The 16,131-nt window shown below is 48.2% G+C and overlaps 1 protein-coding gene across 2 annotated transcripts in view; it reads left to right on the top strand.

Moving 5' to 3' along the window:
* The window catches only part of LARGE1 (LARGE xylosyl- and glucuronyltransferase 1), a 588,827-nt gene that overhangs the window by 352,805 nt on the left and 219,891 nt on the right, over positions 1-16,131 (top strand). The gene's annotated exons all lie outside the window — the stretch shown is intronic.

Raw genomic sequence — 16,131 nt, 5'->3', positions numbered from 1 at the left:
GAGGGCTCAGCTCTCCGCCCCCTTTGGGGATGTCCTCAGGTAAAGAGCATCACCTTGCCTGTGGCCACGCCCCCCCCCCCCGTGATTGATGCCTGTGTGTCTTGCACGTTCCACTGTCATGTTCCCTGGAGTCTGCCTCAAAGCTCCATCTCTCCCTCTGCCCAGTCGTGCTGGTTTCCCTTCCCTGTCACAGGGGCTGTTCCAAGAACACTCCCTAAATTATCACCTCCTGCGTGCTCGCTTCCCCAGTGGGTTCTGCTTCCCGAGAAACTCAGCCTGCAGTGTGCATTTAGAGCTGCACATCTCCTTTTGGCTGAGTGTCACTCAGCAAAATCCCTGGAACAGGTGGTCACTCATTGCAGCCTTGTCGCTAGGAAATCATGTTTATTCTGTCCCAGCTTGGACTTTCCACGGTGCTGGTGGGGTTTGGTCGCCAAATCACCACAGTAATAATCCTGGCATTAAATCCCACTTCCCCACCCCCCCATCATCTGTGGAAGTGAAGACTCCCAGGGATCTTGCTGCCCCCACGCTCACTCAAGGACTTGGATTTGGAGACTCAAGGCAGTTTCTGGGGCAGAGCTGAGTAAATGAGCCCAGCTCAGGGCAGGGACACGGAGGATTTGAATGCAAGGAGTTGAGTTACTGGGCTGCATTGTTTTTGTTTCTAGCATCAGTTAGGTCCCCCTGTGCAGAGGAATATATAAGACACCGCGGTTAAGGCAGGGCACCTGCCTTCAAAGAGCTCACAAACACGGGATCTTGTGTCCCATTTCTCTCTGTCACCAGCAAAGGAAACCATCAGAGCTTTCCCCATGCCCACCCTCACTTTTCTGGGAAAATATGGAAATGAAAAGAAAAGAAATAAGCTCTTCTCTTTTCCAGGCCCTCTTTTGTACAGGGTTTGGTGTGTATGTGTGTGTGTGTGTATGACTATTTTTTTCTAAACTGGAATGATTAGAAGCCAGGTCATGGGACCAGGAAGAAAGGCCTTTAGGACAGACCCACAAATGTAGCAGGCTCTGATCCAAGAGGGAGAGTTCCCCTCTCATAAAAGTAATGGCCGTTGACAACTTTCCCTGTAAATGTTTTGAGTGGCATGATGCAATTTGGCCTTGTTGGTTTTCCTCTGGTTTGGAACAGCTGGTTAGCTGGGGCTGCAGTGGCCCTTATGTTCAGATACACACACAGGCTTGACTCCTTAAGGATGCTGTGAAATTCCCCTTCCCTCAACTCACTACATGGAGACTCTAGAAAGAAGTGTTTTGGTAAGGACTTGAGACCCTCCTCAGCCTCTGCTGTGGGCAGTTTTGGGCTTCTCTTGGGGATATCCCTGTGCTCCCCGAGACCCGACTTCTCCTAAGTGGCAGGTGCCTCTCTCCGCCATCAGCGTCTGTACCCTTATCAAGCCTGCTGCCATCCCTGGAGGATTTTCACAGCCAATGATTCTTTTATTTTTGCCTTTTTAAGGTGGTACCCATGGCATACGGAAGGTCCCAAGCTAGGGATCGAATCGGATCTGCAGCTGCCAGCCCACACCACAGTAACGCCAGATCTGAGCCACATTTGCAGCCTACACTGTGGCTTGTGGCAACACTGGATCCCTAACCCACTGTGCGAGGCCAGGATCAAACGCACATCCTCTTGGATACTAGTCAGGTTCTTATCCCCCTGAGCCATGATGGGAATTTCAAAGCCACTGATTCTTAACAGAAAGAATCAGACATGCCTTTGATGGCTAGAATGAGAAGTCCTCTGTTCAGTCACATTTGCTGAGCTCCTTCTAGCTGCCAAGTAGTTTGCTGACTACTGGGAATGGTGCAAGTTTGTCATCCTTGTGTCAATTTGAGGAGGAGGAGAGAGGCAATAAACAAAACTCAAATACACAGCATAGGAGATGGGGATTAGCGCTGAGGAGGAAATTAGAGGAGATAAGGATGCCTCTGTGTGTGCTGTTTTGATATTCAAATAGGTTGTAATGGAAGGTCTTAGATGAAAAGTGACATTTAAGCAAAAATCTGAAAGAGTTGGTAGAACAAGCATGCCAGCTGTCCGGGGGAAGAGTGGAATAGTGTCGTAGGCAGAAGGAACAGCACGCGTGATGTTTCAGGAACTCTGTGGTCTTGCTTATTTGAGGGCTAGGGCAGGGATCAGAACAGAGCAGAGGGATCCCAGGAGGGGCTGGGACTGGCAGGGTCAGATCGTGGGGCTTTGTTTGTAGGCAGCAGCAGAATTTTTCCCTTCAGAGATGTGGGACGCCACTGTCCGGCTTTGAGGAGAGGAGGGACACTGTGATTTATGCTTTTAGTGGGTCCTCCTGGCTGCCCTTTTGAGATTAAGAGAAAGCACAGAAACTATTTCGATGGTTGCAATTATCCAGGTGAGACACACGGTCAACTCAGACCCGGCCGCGCAGTAGCGGTGTGAGACATCATCAGATTGGGGGTACATGGTCAAGGTCGGATGGCTGGGGTGTTCTGTGGATCGGATGCAGGCAGTAGAGAGGTTGGAGTGGAGGATGCCCCAAGGTAGCCGGAAGGGTCGGGTGGCATTTACAAGACGGAAAAGATGGCAAGAAGTGCAGGTTGTGGGGAATGATCAGGAGTTTGGTTGGAGGCTTTTTTAATTTGAAAGACCTGGGGCGCAGTGGGGGGCAGGGAGGTCCCCATTGTGGTTCAACCGAAACCAATTGTACCAGTATCCATGAGGATGCAAGTTTGATCCCTGGCCTTGTCCAGTGGCTTAAGGATCTGACCTTGCTGTGGCTGTGGTGTAGGCCAGCTGTGATTCGACCCTCTAGCCTGGGAACCAGCATATGCCACAGGTGCAGCCCTGAAGAAAAAAAAAAAAAAAAGATAAACCGGGTCCAAGAGAGATTAAATAATTTCTCATGGTCCAAGAGCTATTGCACAGCAGAGCTGAGTCCCCCACTCTTGGGCCCCGTCGTCTGGGCTATCTCTGCTACCTGCTGCGTCCCTGCCAGGCTTCCGGGAGCGGCGTGGAGGGAGGGCATTACCACCATCTGGGTGGTGCCTCTTCGTTCCTGTGTGGCTGAGGATCGCGAGTCAGCTTGCCCCCCGAGTGCCAGCATTTTACTGCATAAACATTTGGAAATAATATCTGATGTTAGCCATCTGGGGAAGCTGTTGTAAAGGCATAAATAATAAATGCACACCCATAATTTGGAGCTTTTGGAAGACAGCCATGGCGAGTGTATGTATTCATAAAGGACAAACGTCCTCCGTTTAAGAAGACCCTACTGCTATAGTGTCGAGGTCTGGACTCGAAACAGGTAAGGTCAAACTGTCAAGCCCAGTGGACAATGCCCTGCTGACCCTTAGCTCCCCGGCGTGGAGCAGCATGTCACGGCAGTGGGCGTTTTGTAAGAATCCGGTCGATGCCCTGTGGATTGATTCTAGCTAACATTTCTAAGCAGTTCCTCTGTGCCAACCCCTCTGTTAAGCCCTTGATGAGTAAGCTCATTTCATTCTCAAACACTCCCTTGAAGTAATTACTGTTAATGTTCCTATTTTAAAGATTTGGGAACTGATGGTTAGAGAGGCAGCGTAACTGACCCAGATCTCAGCTCTGACGTTGCAAAACTGGGATTTGAACTCAGAGAGTCCAGCTCTAAACCCAGTACCCTTTACCGTGATGGTGAAGTGGAGAGTCTCTTTGGAGAGGCTAGAGTCAGACACATGAAAGGACTCCAGCGGGCCACGTAATGTTTGTAGAGGGTGGGGCCTTATAACGTTTCTAGAGGGTGGACCCAAGGAGATGTAGGCATGTAGGGACCAGAGGCATGGGGGCAAAATCAGAGGCATAGGGAAGCGCGGTGTTCCGGAATTTGAGAAATGTGACCTGTGTCTGCAGAATCCCGACCTCAGCTTGTGACATTTCAGAACATTGCCTTTACTCAAGCTGCGAGCTCTCCCCACGGACCCATCACAGCCCGGGAGGGAAGCCCGAATCGGGGCTCCCCCAGGGACTCTGTGACCACGGGCACATTACCTGAATTCTCTGGGCCTCACCGGACCAGGAGCCATACCAGCAAAGGCCTTGCAAGAAATGTTCAAGATAACACGCATTCTTCTTTCCACATGGCACTTGCTGGAAGGACTCCTGCCAGCGGCTGTGGGATCATTCATGGGTGTCTGCTCCATTCCCTTGCAGTTTCATCCACAAAGCCACTGGGGCTGGGGTGGCTGTACGTATAAAATAATGTCAAAAAGCTGAATATGAAGAACTTTGAACGTATTCCTTTTGAAAAGACATTTGTGGAGCCTTCGTGGTTATAGTCACGTGCCTTGCAGGGGTTTTTAGACACTCCTGGACCTTTCTTCAGGTCTCTTTCCTTCTTACCTGGCCGTGGCCTGCCCCTCTCTCTGACTCCCCCTCCTCTGTCCCCCCCTTCCCTCCCCCCACCTTTCTCAGTGGAACTGGTGGAGTAGGAAGGCTTTGAAAGGAAGGCAGAGTTTAAACCCCTGCTACTCGTCAGCAGGATGACTTGGGGTGTTCCTTTAATCTCTCTCAACCTCGCCCCTGCACCTGTGCAAGGAACATACTGACCTCTTCTCCCAGTGACGTGAGGTCCAAGGGGGTGATTCACTGATCCTGGTACCTAGTGGATGCTCCGGCCGTGGGAGTTCCATTCTCCTCTCCTTCCTCCTCTCTCCTTGCTTCTCTCGCCTTGGCCCCTTCATAACCCCCAGAAGGAGCGTCTCGCTTCCCTCCCTCTAGATGGTGTGAAAAGGACCTGAGACAGCCTTTCAGGATGACCACGTGATCTGATTAAAGAAGGGGGGCCCTGGGGGGACTTACCCGGGTCAGGGCTTATCTCACATCTGCTCCTGACAGTTCCCAAACTTGAGAGACTGTTTTGCCACAGGGAAGAAAAACAGACATTTTAAAAGCTAAAAAGCGCTTTTAAATGACTGCACCAGCCAGTGTGTGCACGGGGGACGCAGATGCGCGGTGAGTTCAGAAGGTGCTAGAATTCTGCCGGGAGAGAGCAGAGCGGGGTCTGCAGTCTTTGATGTCCATCCTAAGATTCCATTAAAAGGCTAAGGGATTTCTTCTTGGTCTGGGCTGCGTTTTAAACATTCTCCTGCGTATTCATGGAATTCCTTCTTCACCACTGGTTTTCATTGCTTGGGTCTGTTTTTTTACCTTCTGATTCCCGATGGATTTTCCCCTTGGAAACTTCCTGTGGCCCCGTCATTCCTGCTCCCTCCCCTTCTTCACACCTGTTATCCAGGCTGCCCTCCATCCCCAGTCCAGGAATTACACTCGACTTCTCTCCCACGATGCTTCTTCTTGGTTCTTCCATTTGACAAACGGAGAGGCTCACCGTGGGGGGAACCTCAGGAGTTTTCTTCCTGGCAAAATCGAGGAAGAGGTTTTAATTATTTTTCAGATTAATGTGGAAGTGGATCTGCCTTCTCTTAGCATATTCAAAACATTCTTTACCTTCCCCGAGCCTCCTTTGTGTGGCTGTTCTGTGAGTTAGGGTGGTTGGTACAGTAATCACTGCTCCATAGGCTTCGTTTCGGTGGTTAAGTCAGCAAATGACTCTGCCTCGCACAGACCTTGATAAGTGATAATTCCCTTCCTTTCCTTCTGCATCTTTGTTTTCTTCTTGTTCTTCAGCCTGAAACTCCCGAGAGTTGGGGGCACAGAAGCCCACCTGCTTCCCTGCATCCCTGGCTCCATCCTGCATCCTTGCTGCCCCCACCGCCTGCCTCCCTGCCTTCCCTATTGTTCCATCACTCATTCTTTCACTAGTTCATCACCTTTGGAGCCCCTGGACCTGTCCTGGGCCTTGGGGCTAAAATAGTCACTGAGACAGACCCAGACCTGCCCTCATGTTGCGAATTCCTGTTCGATGCTATTTGTCCTCCGAGAGTAAGGAAGGTTCCCCGAATGTCCTCCGTCAGGAAGAGGCTGGGGGCCTGGGGTCACAAAAGAGTCAGGATTTGTCCTGATTGTGTGTCTCTGTGGGGAGAGCAGAGGCTATGGGCTGTGACAGTCCCAGGACTGGGGTGGAAGCCTGGCTCTCCCATGCATTTTCCCTTCAGTTGCTCAGCCTTAATGGGAATAATATTTCAGAAGCAGAGTATGTGATTCACCCTGTCTTTTGCAGGAATTTGTTACATTTTCTCAGTTTAGCTTTTCCTTTTATCTTAAAGTGTGTGGAGGTGAGAGAGAGGGTGGGCAGGGCTCTGGACTGAAGGAGGAAGCGTGGCATTGGGAGGCTGATTAAAATCTGAGACAAGAAGACCCTAGGGTCTTAGTGGGCCACTCCTTGATTACCTGGTATTGTGAGCTGTGGCCATAGGCTCCCGAATCCTTGTGCTCTTGCTATTTTTGCTTGAGTCTCCTTGTTGGAGTGGTTACCACCTCCTGATGGGCCCAGCCTTCTCCTTGTGGACACTGCTTGTTTCTTGGAAGTGAATTTATTTATGTTGTGGGCATGGAGAGAGTAGAGGACAAGGGACCTCAAGTCACGGGACAGAAACATTTTGGATTTTTTGAAAACTTCAGGAAGAGATACCAAAAAGTTTCAGGATTAAACCTAAGACTGTGGGAAGTGACTCTGCCCAGAAGTCTTTCCTCACGCCTTCAGATACCCAGTAAATATTTACTGAGCACCTGCTTGGTACTGGACACATAAGTAGTGCTCGCTAATGCTCAGGGCATTAGAAATTCATGTGACTAACTCATCCTTATTTGAAAAAATTGGGTCCTTCTGGGACCGTTTTCGAGCTCCCTGCCATTAATGTGAATTATTTTCCTAGAGGGCTTTTCTAACGTGTTTCTGCTCTCCGATACCTCGAGTCAAGGAGGTTTTGCTTGCAATGTCCCCATCGTGGTTACATGGAGGGGAAAGGGTTGCCCTAGGTCATCCTGGGGGAAGGGAGGGTGAGGGGGCAGCTTGGACCAAAGAAAAGACTGAGCGACTTCGTGGGAGGGACAGTGAGAAACAGGTGGAGATCAGAGAGCGGGAAGAGGCAAAAAGCAAATGATAGTTCAGTGAATTTCATGGACAAAGACAAAGCCCATCTTTAGAATCATGTGCACAGAAAAAGGGCCGTTCTTTTTCCTTCTTTGTTCTACAAGTGTCTGGGTCATAGGGGATTTTCCATGAAGCTTAGCTCGGCTCCCTGTCTATATTAGGGAAATAACAAATCAGATGGGTAGACATGGGACAGCTAAGCAGCAGTCCAATGGTCAGGTACAAGCGCGTTCTCTGAGCAGTGAGACTGAACCGCAAGGTGGGGGGTGGCTTTCAGTATCAGAGCCTCCTGTGGTGTCACATGGCCCACTCCCATCCCCCAGCACCAGCCTGGACAGCGCCAGTGCTCTGACCACTCTCACTTGAGTGCAGGCTTGCTCCACATCGGCGCTCTTGATATTCCAGGATGGATGAGTCATCCTCGTAGGTAGGAGCTGTCCTAGGCATCTCTAGCCTCTCCTCATTAGATACCAGTCGCCCTCCCTCCCCACGTGTGACAACCAGACACATCGCCACATTGTCATCAAATGTCCCTTGCGGGGCAAAATCTGCTTTGTTGAGAACCCCTTCCTTGGTAGCCCTGCTGTTAATAAAAAGGTGTAGGATCAATCCGGTGATTGGGGTGGTGGTGGGTTTAAGTGGCTGATGATGGCTGGTGCCCAAGAAGAGATGAAATCTCCACTTTCTACTGCTTGTTACTGGTTTGTATCGTGGGAGCCCCCTAACCGTATGCCCTTGGAATGACTTTCTGAGTCAATCCTGTGCTCATGCTGCTATGGTGTGTGCCTCACACTGCCCTATCCTTCCCTTTTCTACACAACACGAGCCTCCCAGATGCTTGCACTGTGAATTTTCCCCTCTTCTTGTGCCATACTCAGTTGACTAGCCAGGCATGAATTTCCTCTTTCAGAAAATAAATAAATGCATTCATTCCCTTCTGCCTGGAAGGAAATGGGGTATCAAGGGAAAGTATGATTGAACGGACCAGACTCAAAGGCATTCCTAGCCCTAGATTTGGGTAGGACTCCCTGGAATTTACAAGCCTCCCTCCAAATGATTAGAGGAACCAACGTGCTACTTTTCTACACGCTCACGAAGAGAGGAAGTCGGCACCTGTCATTCTGTGACTGTTACAAGGACACAGGTTTTTTTTTCCTTCTAAACCCATATACATAGATTATTAGCAGCATCTAATATATGACAAGGACGGATGTGGCCTGTCAGGGAAGACAAATAGCTGTTCTCGTCTCCTCACACCATGCTGGGCGTGCCCATGTGGGAGTGCAGTGGGCAGGGTTGTGTGTGCTGCTTCCTTATTGAGATGGATGGAGGGGCCGCTTAAGGGAACACTGTCAGCCAGATAGGACCACGTGAAATCACTAGCTTCCCTAAAAGCAAAAAGATACATATATATATATATATATATATAGATATAGATATAGATCATATATATATATATATATAGATCATATATATATATTTTGTCTTTCATTTTTTCAGGGCCACACCCATGGCATATGGAGGTTCCCAGGCTAGGGGTCTAATTGGAGCTACAGCTGCCAGCCTACACCAGAGCCACAGCAACTGGGGATCTGAGCCACGTCTGTGACCTACACCACAGCTCACGGCAACACCAGATCCTTAACCCACTGAGCGAGACCAGGGTTCGAACCCACAACCTCATGGTTCCTAGTTGGATTTGTTAATCACTGAGGAACTCCTAAAATTTTTTTTTTAAAAGTATCATTGATTTGCAATATTTTGCCAATTTCCACTGTATAGCAAAAGGACCCGGTCACTCTCTCTCTCTCTCACACACACACACACACATTCTTTTTCTCGTATTATCTCCATCTCATATTCTATCCCTAAAGATCAGATGTAGTTCCCTGTGCTATGCAGTAGGACCTCATTGCTTATCCATTCGAAATGTAGTTGTTTGCATCTACTAACCTCAAACCCCCAGTCCCTCCCTCTTCCCACCCACCTTGGCAACCACAAGTCTGTTCTCCATGTCTGTGAGTCTAGTGTAGACGGGTTCATTTGCGCCATATTTTATTTATTTTATGTTAAAGTGTAGTTGATTTACAATGTGTCTTCAATTTCTTTTGCCTTTTTTTTTTTGGGGGGGGGGAGAGTCGCACCACGTCATATGCAGAAGTTCCCCAGCTAGGGGTTGAATCAGAACTGCAGCTGCTGGCCTATACCATGGCCACAGCAATGCCAGATCTGAGCTGTGCCTGCGACCTACACCGCAGCTCACGGCAATGCCAGATCCTTAACCCACTGAGAGAGGCCAGGGGTTAAACCCACATTGTCATGGATAATAGTTGGGTCCATTACTGCTGAGCCACAATGGGAACTCCCCTTTGTGCCATATTTTAGATTTCACATTTAAGTGCTATCATATGGTATTTGCGTTTCTCTTTCTAACTTACTTTACTTGTATGATAATCTCTAGTTGCATCCATTTTGCTACAAATTAGTTCTTTTTTGTGGCTGAGTAGTATTCCATTGTTTTATGTACCACATCTTAATCCATTCGTCTGTCAGTGGACATTCAGGTTGTTTCCATATCGTGGGTATTGTGAATAGTGCTGCAATGAACATTGGGATGCATGTATCTTTTCGAATTGTAGTTTTGTCCGAATATATGCCCAGGAGTGGGATTGCTGGATCATATAGTAGTTCTATTTTTAATTTTTTGAGGAACCTTCATACTGTTTTCTATAGTGGTTGCACCAATTTACATTCCCACCAACAGTGCAGGAGGGTTCCCTTTTCTCCACACCCTCTCCAGCATTTGTTTTTTGTAGACTTATTAAAGATAGAAAAGATATTTTTTCACTAACAGCTGTCTCCGTCAGACAAGGAAGCTTAGATTTCTATTTTCTTGTTTGTCTTTTGATGGGTCTCTGGGATGAACAAGATATGAGAATTTGGGGCTTCTCTCCTTTACTGCTTAGGTACCAAAAGTTCATATCCCACAATAGCCACAATTCTTTGAAGATTAAAAAGAAGATTTCCCAAATATAGCCAATAATCTTTTTTTTTTTTTAATGGTGTGATCCTAGGATATAAAGAAGAGACACCCCCTGAAGGGCTTTGTGGAGGGTTAGGAAGAAGGAAGGGAAGGGGCGTAGGTTAACAGGGATGGAACTTACTTTTTTTTTAAGTAAATTTTTAAAATTTTGCAACAGTTTTTGAATCATATAGAAAAATGCTTTAGATAACACCGAGTTCCCATATACCTTGCATGCAGTTTTCCCTTATTATTAGCCTTGTGCATTCTCATGGTCCCTTTGGAGGTGACTGGCTTTGCTGAGATGCCTGGTACAGTCTAGACCATGCAGTGCAGTCTGGATGTTCCACGTACACTTGTGTGGCCCATCCCCACAATGGTCCTGGCAGATGGCTCGTCCAGTTTCCCCTTTTACAAAAGGCTTAATGCTTAAAAGGTCAAACCAGAGACCCCAATCATCTAACTTGCAAGTGGGAGAGCCAAGCTCTCGGCATCTTTCTTTTGTTAATTGAGTCCACTGGTGTTGAAGCGCTTCTCCTGGTCATTTTTGAAGTCGGAACTGAGCTGTAAGGTTGGGTAAAATGATATGCCCGCCTTCATGAAGATGCACTCGAGTTAAGAATTCAGAAAGGCAAATAAATACCAAGAAAGGACTGTGGTGCGAGACGGGAGGCCTGTGCCAAGCACAGGGCTGCCATCATGGAGGGAGGAATTAATGCTGAGGGTGGGGAAAGACATGGTCACTCACAGCATAAGATCAGTTGGTCCTGGGATGGGCTCAAGATCTCCATGTGGGAAGCCAGGACCAGGGAGAGCAAAATGGACCAAAGTCACAATGGGACCCAGCCTCACATGTTGCCTGTGCTTCAGGGAGTTCCCTACGGCTGGACCATTTTGCACAGAGTCCTGTACGGGGAGATGGCTTGGGAATGCGATGGCGGATGGTGACGCAGGCAGGAGCTGGATCCCGGAAGGTGCGGTGCGGTGCGGTGTGCGTGCCGCACGAGGGAGTTTGGGCTTTTCCAGGAGACAGTGAGAATCTCCCGACAGCGTCTAAGGACAAGAGCGAGCTGGTCAGGCTGGTCAGGCCTCAGTATAGAAGGGTGCGTGTGCACGCAGGAGGGGATGAGCTGGATGGCGAAAAACCACAAACAGTCCAAGATGAGCTGCCCATGTCAGTAATCCAAGAAACAAATGACCCGTGCCTGACCTTCGTCAGAGGTAGGATCCCGCAGTAGGATCAGTTAAAAATGGTGGATAACAGAAAAGAAAATCATGGACTTGGAAAATAGACTTGTGGTTGCCTGATGGGAGGGGGAGGGAGTGGGAGGGATCGGGAGCTTGGGCTTATCAGACACAACTTAGAATAGATTTACAAGGAGATCCTGCTGAGTAGCATTGAGAACTTTGTCTAGATACTCATGTTGCAACAGAAGAAAGGGTGGGGGAAAAATGTATACATGTAGGGATAACTTGATCCCCTTGCTGTACAGTGGGAAAAAAATAAATTTAAAGAAATGGTGGATAAGACGTGGTCCAGATAAGATGTGGTGCAAGAAGGAAAAGATACACAGACGACCCTCCTTCCCCATTTTAGCAGATTGGGTGGGGCCTGCAGGAGAAGGTGTAGCTTTAGGGTGAGAAATAAGGTCAGTGCCCATCTCTGCGATTGGGTGGTGGTGACTGTTTATAGAACAAATGCTGCCTCATAATGTAGTACCTTTGTGTTTCAGTGTGCGACAAGTTCTGTCTCAACTGCTTCAACGTCCATGACCCCTTCCACAGACATTGGAGGAATGTCTCTTTTTTGCTTTGGGAAACCATTTCTCACCTTGTCTTAGTTGGTTTCCAGGGTGCCTGAGGGGTGGTAATCCCACCCCCCGTCTCCTGTCCAGCAACAGGACTGTGGCTGTCTCCCTGGCTGTGGTGTTTGGCCCAGCCTGGTTACTGAGCCAAACACAACTAATGAGCATAGGCCTAGGAGTTTTGCTATAACTTCAGGGTAAGATTTCCTACTACGATTACTGAACTATGAGAAGTTGAGACCAGAAGCTCCATCGGTTACTGTCATTGTGCCTGGGGTCCCCAAGACCACCTCTAGATTCCATGGTTTATTAGGAGGACTTGCAGAATGCAGCACGAGTCAGACTCATGGCTGTGACTTATTCCAGCAAAGGACATAAAGCAGAATCAGCAAAGGAAGAAGGTGCGTGGAGTTAAGTCCGGGGGGGGTAATGAAGCTCCACCTTCCAGAACCTTCTCTCAGTGAAGTCACAGAGTATACACTTCATTCCTCCAGCAGTGAGTTGTGGCAGCATGTGTCAAATACTGTCCACCCAGAAAGCTCATTAGAAACTCAGCACCCAAGGAGTTCCCACTGTGGTTCAGCAGTAAGGAACCCGCCTAGCATCCATGAGGTCATGGGATTGATCCCTGGCCTCGCTCAGTGGGATAAGGCTCTGGCGTTGCCGTGAGCTGTGGTGTAGGCTGGCAGCTACAGCTCCGAATCAACTCCTCGCTTGGGAACTTACTCATGCCACAGATGTGGCCCAAAAAAGATGAAAGAAAGAAACTCAGCACCCAAGATTTTTATTGGGGGCTGGTCACATAGGCCCAAAATTCTAGACTCCCGGGGGAAAGCAGGTATTGACCCTAAACCACCACAATTGCACAGCTGGTTTTAGACCCTCTGGGCCATTCTTAGCAGGGCTTAGCGAGCATCCTCCTGGAACTCACAGCCACACCTGCCAGCCAGGGTCCACCTTTACAAGCAGGCCTTTCCAAGGATGGCGGTCTCAGGCCTGATGTGTAACCTCTGTCTTGCACAGCCACTCAGAGAGTGAAAACACACTGGAAGCCAACAGAGTCCATATTCTCTTGTGTTGCAGACTCTCATTTCGGACATGCCAGCAGCAAAGTTCCCTTTTTTAAAAATTTCTTAAGTCTGTTGAGATTTCCGGTGCTTGCGGCCTTAAGGAGCATGCTGGCTAATAGAACCCATTCTAAATAAAGTGGTCTTTTGGGGTTCCTTTTCCACAAATCCCCATCACCGTTTCCCATCTCAGGCAGACACGGACCTCCTCCTCGGCAATCACGACTGGCTCATAGTAGACATTTGTAAATGCTGACACATGCACACACACATTTTCTGTTTAGCATTCTAGAGAACTCTGCCGTCTAGATGGGAAAGGTAGATTTTTGCAGCCTATTTATCCACAAGGTGACCTAGATTGAAAGTGTGACCCCGCTGAATATCTGATTGATCTTCGTTTTTACAAATTACTTTGCCCTGAGAAGTTGGCCGCTGCTCCTGCTAAGTAGTGCCTCCAGCGCTGCCTCTGTCCTGGCCTTTCTTCCTTGTTTGGCCTAATTAATTGTGTCATCATTCAAACAGATGAGGTGTGTGCCTTCCTGGAACATCAGTTAAAAATTAAATCGGTGTTTGTCAACATGGAAAGGTGACAGGTTGAAAGAGAAATTTTCTCTCTGCTCTTGTAAGGAAGCTGTAGGAAACCAAGGATGTTTTAGTGTCTTCACTGGCCTGCACACACAGGTAGCAAATACAACGGAGGGAATCCTCTAGATTGTGAACTAGTGCAGTGCTTTTTTGTTGCAGGGGTAAAGAAAGACCCAGAAGGTTAGAGTTTCAAGAAGGCTTACCTTGGATACAGGTCTCTGTTCTAACCATTACCAGCCTCTGGCGAGTCACTCAGCCTTTCGGATCCTTGTCTGTTCAGTACGTATTTATTGAATGACCAGTGAAGACATGAATGAGTCTGTAAAATAGGCTCGACTGGGTGATCTCAGTGTTCCTTTCAGGTCTGTGAATCTTAGACAAATTCACACTGTCAGAAGCAGAGCCGGAACCATATGTATAGTGTGAGTCCCTTTGATGTCTGTCTTGCCCTCGTACCCTGCGTTTATCTGCCAGCACATCCTGCTGGCTCTGCCTTCAAGGTATATCCCAATCCAGGCCTTGCGGATGCTAAGCAGTAAGTTACAGTTGTCCACTCTTATCTGCAGGGTTATGTTCCAAGACCACCGGTGGATGCCTGCAACTGTGGAGAGTACCCAACTCTGTCCATAGTATATTTTTCATATATCTACCTACTTTGGAAAACGTTTCCTTTCTAAGTCAGGCACAGTGAGAGAGGCTCTGAATCTCCAGCCTCACCACTCTTGCTCTTGGGGGCCGTTGTTCAGTAAAATGAGGGTTACCTGAATACAAGCATCGTTGACCCCACGACATCCTGTGACAGCCCATCTCATGACCAAGGCAGCTACTAAGTGACTGGTGGGCGGGACACCCTGGACAGAAAAGATGCTTCATGGTCAGAGCAGGAGGGCGTGCAATTTAAAACTTATTTCTTTCTGGAATTGGCCCTTGAATATTTTCAGACCACAGTGGATGGTGGGTAACTGAAACCGCGGACAGTGAAACCGTGGATACGGGGTGGGGGCGTGCGGGGAGGGATTCTGTATTGAGTCAACAAAATGAGGCCCTCAGCTTCTGCGGCTCTTGGGGGTTTGTAGTCCTCTTCCTTCCTTTTCTACTCTCAGGAAGGAGCAAATCACAGATGCCCTGGAGTCACCGAGGGGGCTTGAACCACTGAGATCATAGCCTGGCGTGAAACACTGTCTAAGGCAGGAATGGAAGCGTGGGGTACAGGGGAGCGATGAGATCGACCCCCCGAACCGAGGTCCATGGGAATTTAAATCTCAGCCCAGTGGGAATCTCGGAAGGTAATATTTGGCCCCCAGACCCTGGCTCTTTCTGGCCTCTCTCTGGAGACAGGCTTGGAAGTCGTTGCAGTGAGGCGTGAGGTTCTGAATACCTCCTGGTGCTTTTCAGGACAGCACAGAGTGGGTGCACATCCCCACATGTCTGTGGGTTTTTAGAGAGGCACCGATGGCATATGACGTCAGCTCTGGAATTTTTATTTTTAATTTTAATTTAAGGGAAGAAAATCTGTGTCCTTTGTAGAACCATAAGAAGAGAATTCCAGACAGGACAGGGGGAAGGCAGCATAAAGATGTCCCAGGCATTATCTTAATAGTGAAGGAGCTTCATCCTTAGAGGCAAAAGCATGAATTTACTGGACCCTTTCAAGACGGCTCCATCGCAGGCATCAGATCCCCTTTATACGTGTGTGTCATGAATAAAACAATGCATATCCATAGGCCATAAAGAAGAAAATAAAACTCCTCCAGTGTTGCTGCTACTTAGAATTGAGTGTTGTTAACATTTTAGTGTACTTCTTTTCAGGCACTTCTCTGTGCATATAAAATTGGTTTTTTTTTTTAAATGCGTAAACTGGGATTGTATTATAATATTTATAGATTATTGTTTTTTTCTTTCACTTCATATTGCAACCATGTTTTGCTTCCTGGTATTCCATGGCATGGCTGTGTTTTTCTTATTTGTTTCTTCGGGTCTTGGATTCTTGGGCTGTGTCCAATGTTTTGGGTTTTCTAAAAAAGACCAAGTGCTAGCCTTCTCTTTTGAACATTATAAGGCTATGACCCAAGGCTGTTCATGTACAGACCTCTATAGATGCTGTGAGCTCAGCATTGCAATGTCGGGGTTACAGAAAGAGTCAGATATCCCTGCTTCCACATCCCACCTGGCTGTGTGATCTCGAGTGAGCCGGTTAACCTCTCCCTGCTGTACATTCCTCGCAAGAAACTGGGTACCTTCTCTGCCAGTTCACAGAGGCTGGCCTGAGGATTGGACCAGATCGTCTACCTCTTCTTTCCCTCACTTGTCCCCAGGGCATTTGTCTTCCATGCTGGCTGCGGGTTAGAATCATCGGGGAAGCTCCCAGAGAAGAATAATGACCATGTCTACCTCATAGCGACCAGATCAGAATGTCTGGCCTGGGTACCAGACGTCCAGACTTTCCAAGCTCTTTCTGTGATGCTCAAGTCACTTGGGATCAAGACCCACTGCCCCAAAGTTAGAGACCCAGGATCTGCTAGCTACTACAACAAAAGAGACATTGTGTCTTGGCGGTTTCGTCACAGGAGTGGCAGGGCAGGGTAGCATTTGGGAGAAGTGTTTGGAGACAGGATTAAAACCCTGGCACTTGTGCCT

This window comes from Sus scrofa, unplaced genomic scaffold, assembly GCF_000003025.6.
Source record: "Sus scrofa isolate TJ Tabasco breed Duroc unplaced genomic scaffold, Sscrofa11.1 Contig1878, whole genome shotgun sequence".
Classification (NCBI taxonomy): Eukaryota; Metazoa; Chordata; class Mammalia; order Artiodactyla; family Suidae; genus Sus; species Sus scrofa.
The sequence above is the reverse complement of the archived record's forward strand: the minus strand, read 5'-3'. Positions and strand labels throughout refer to the sequence as shown.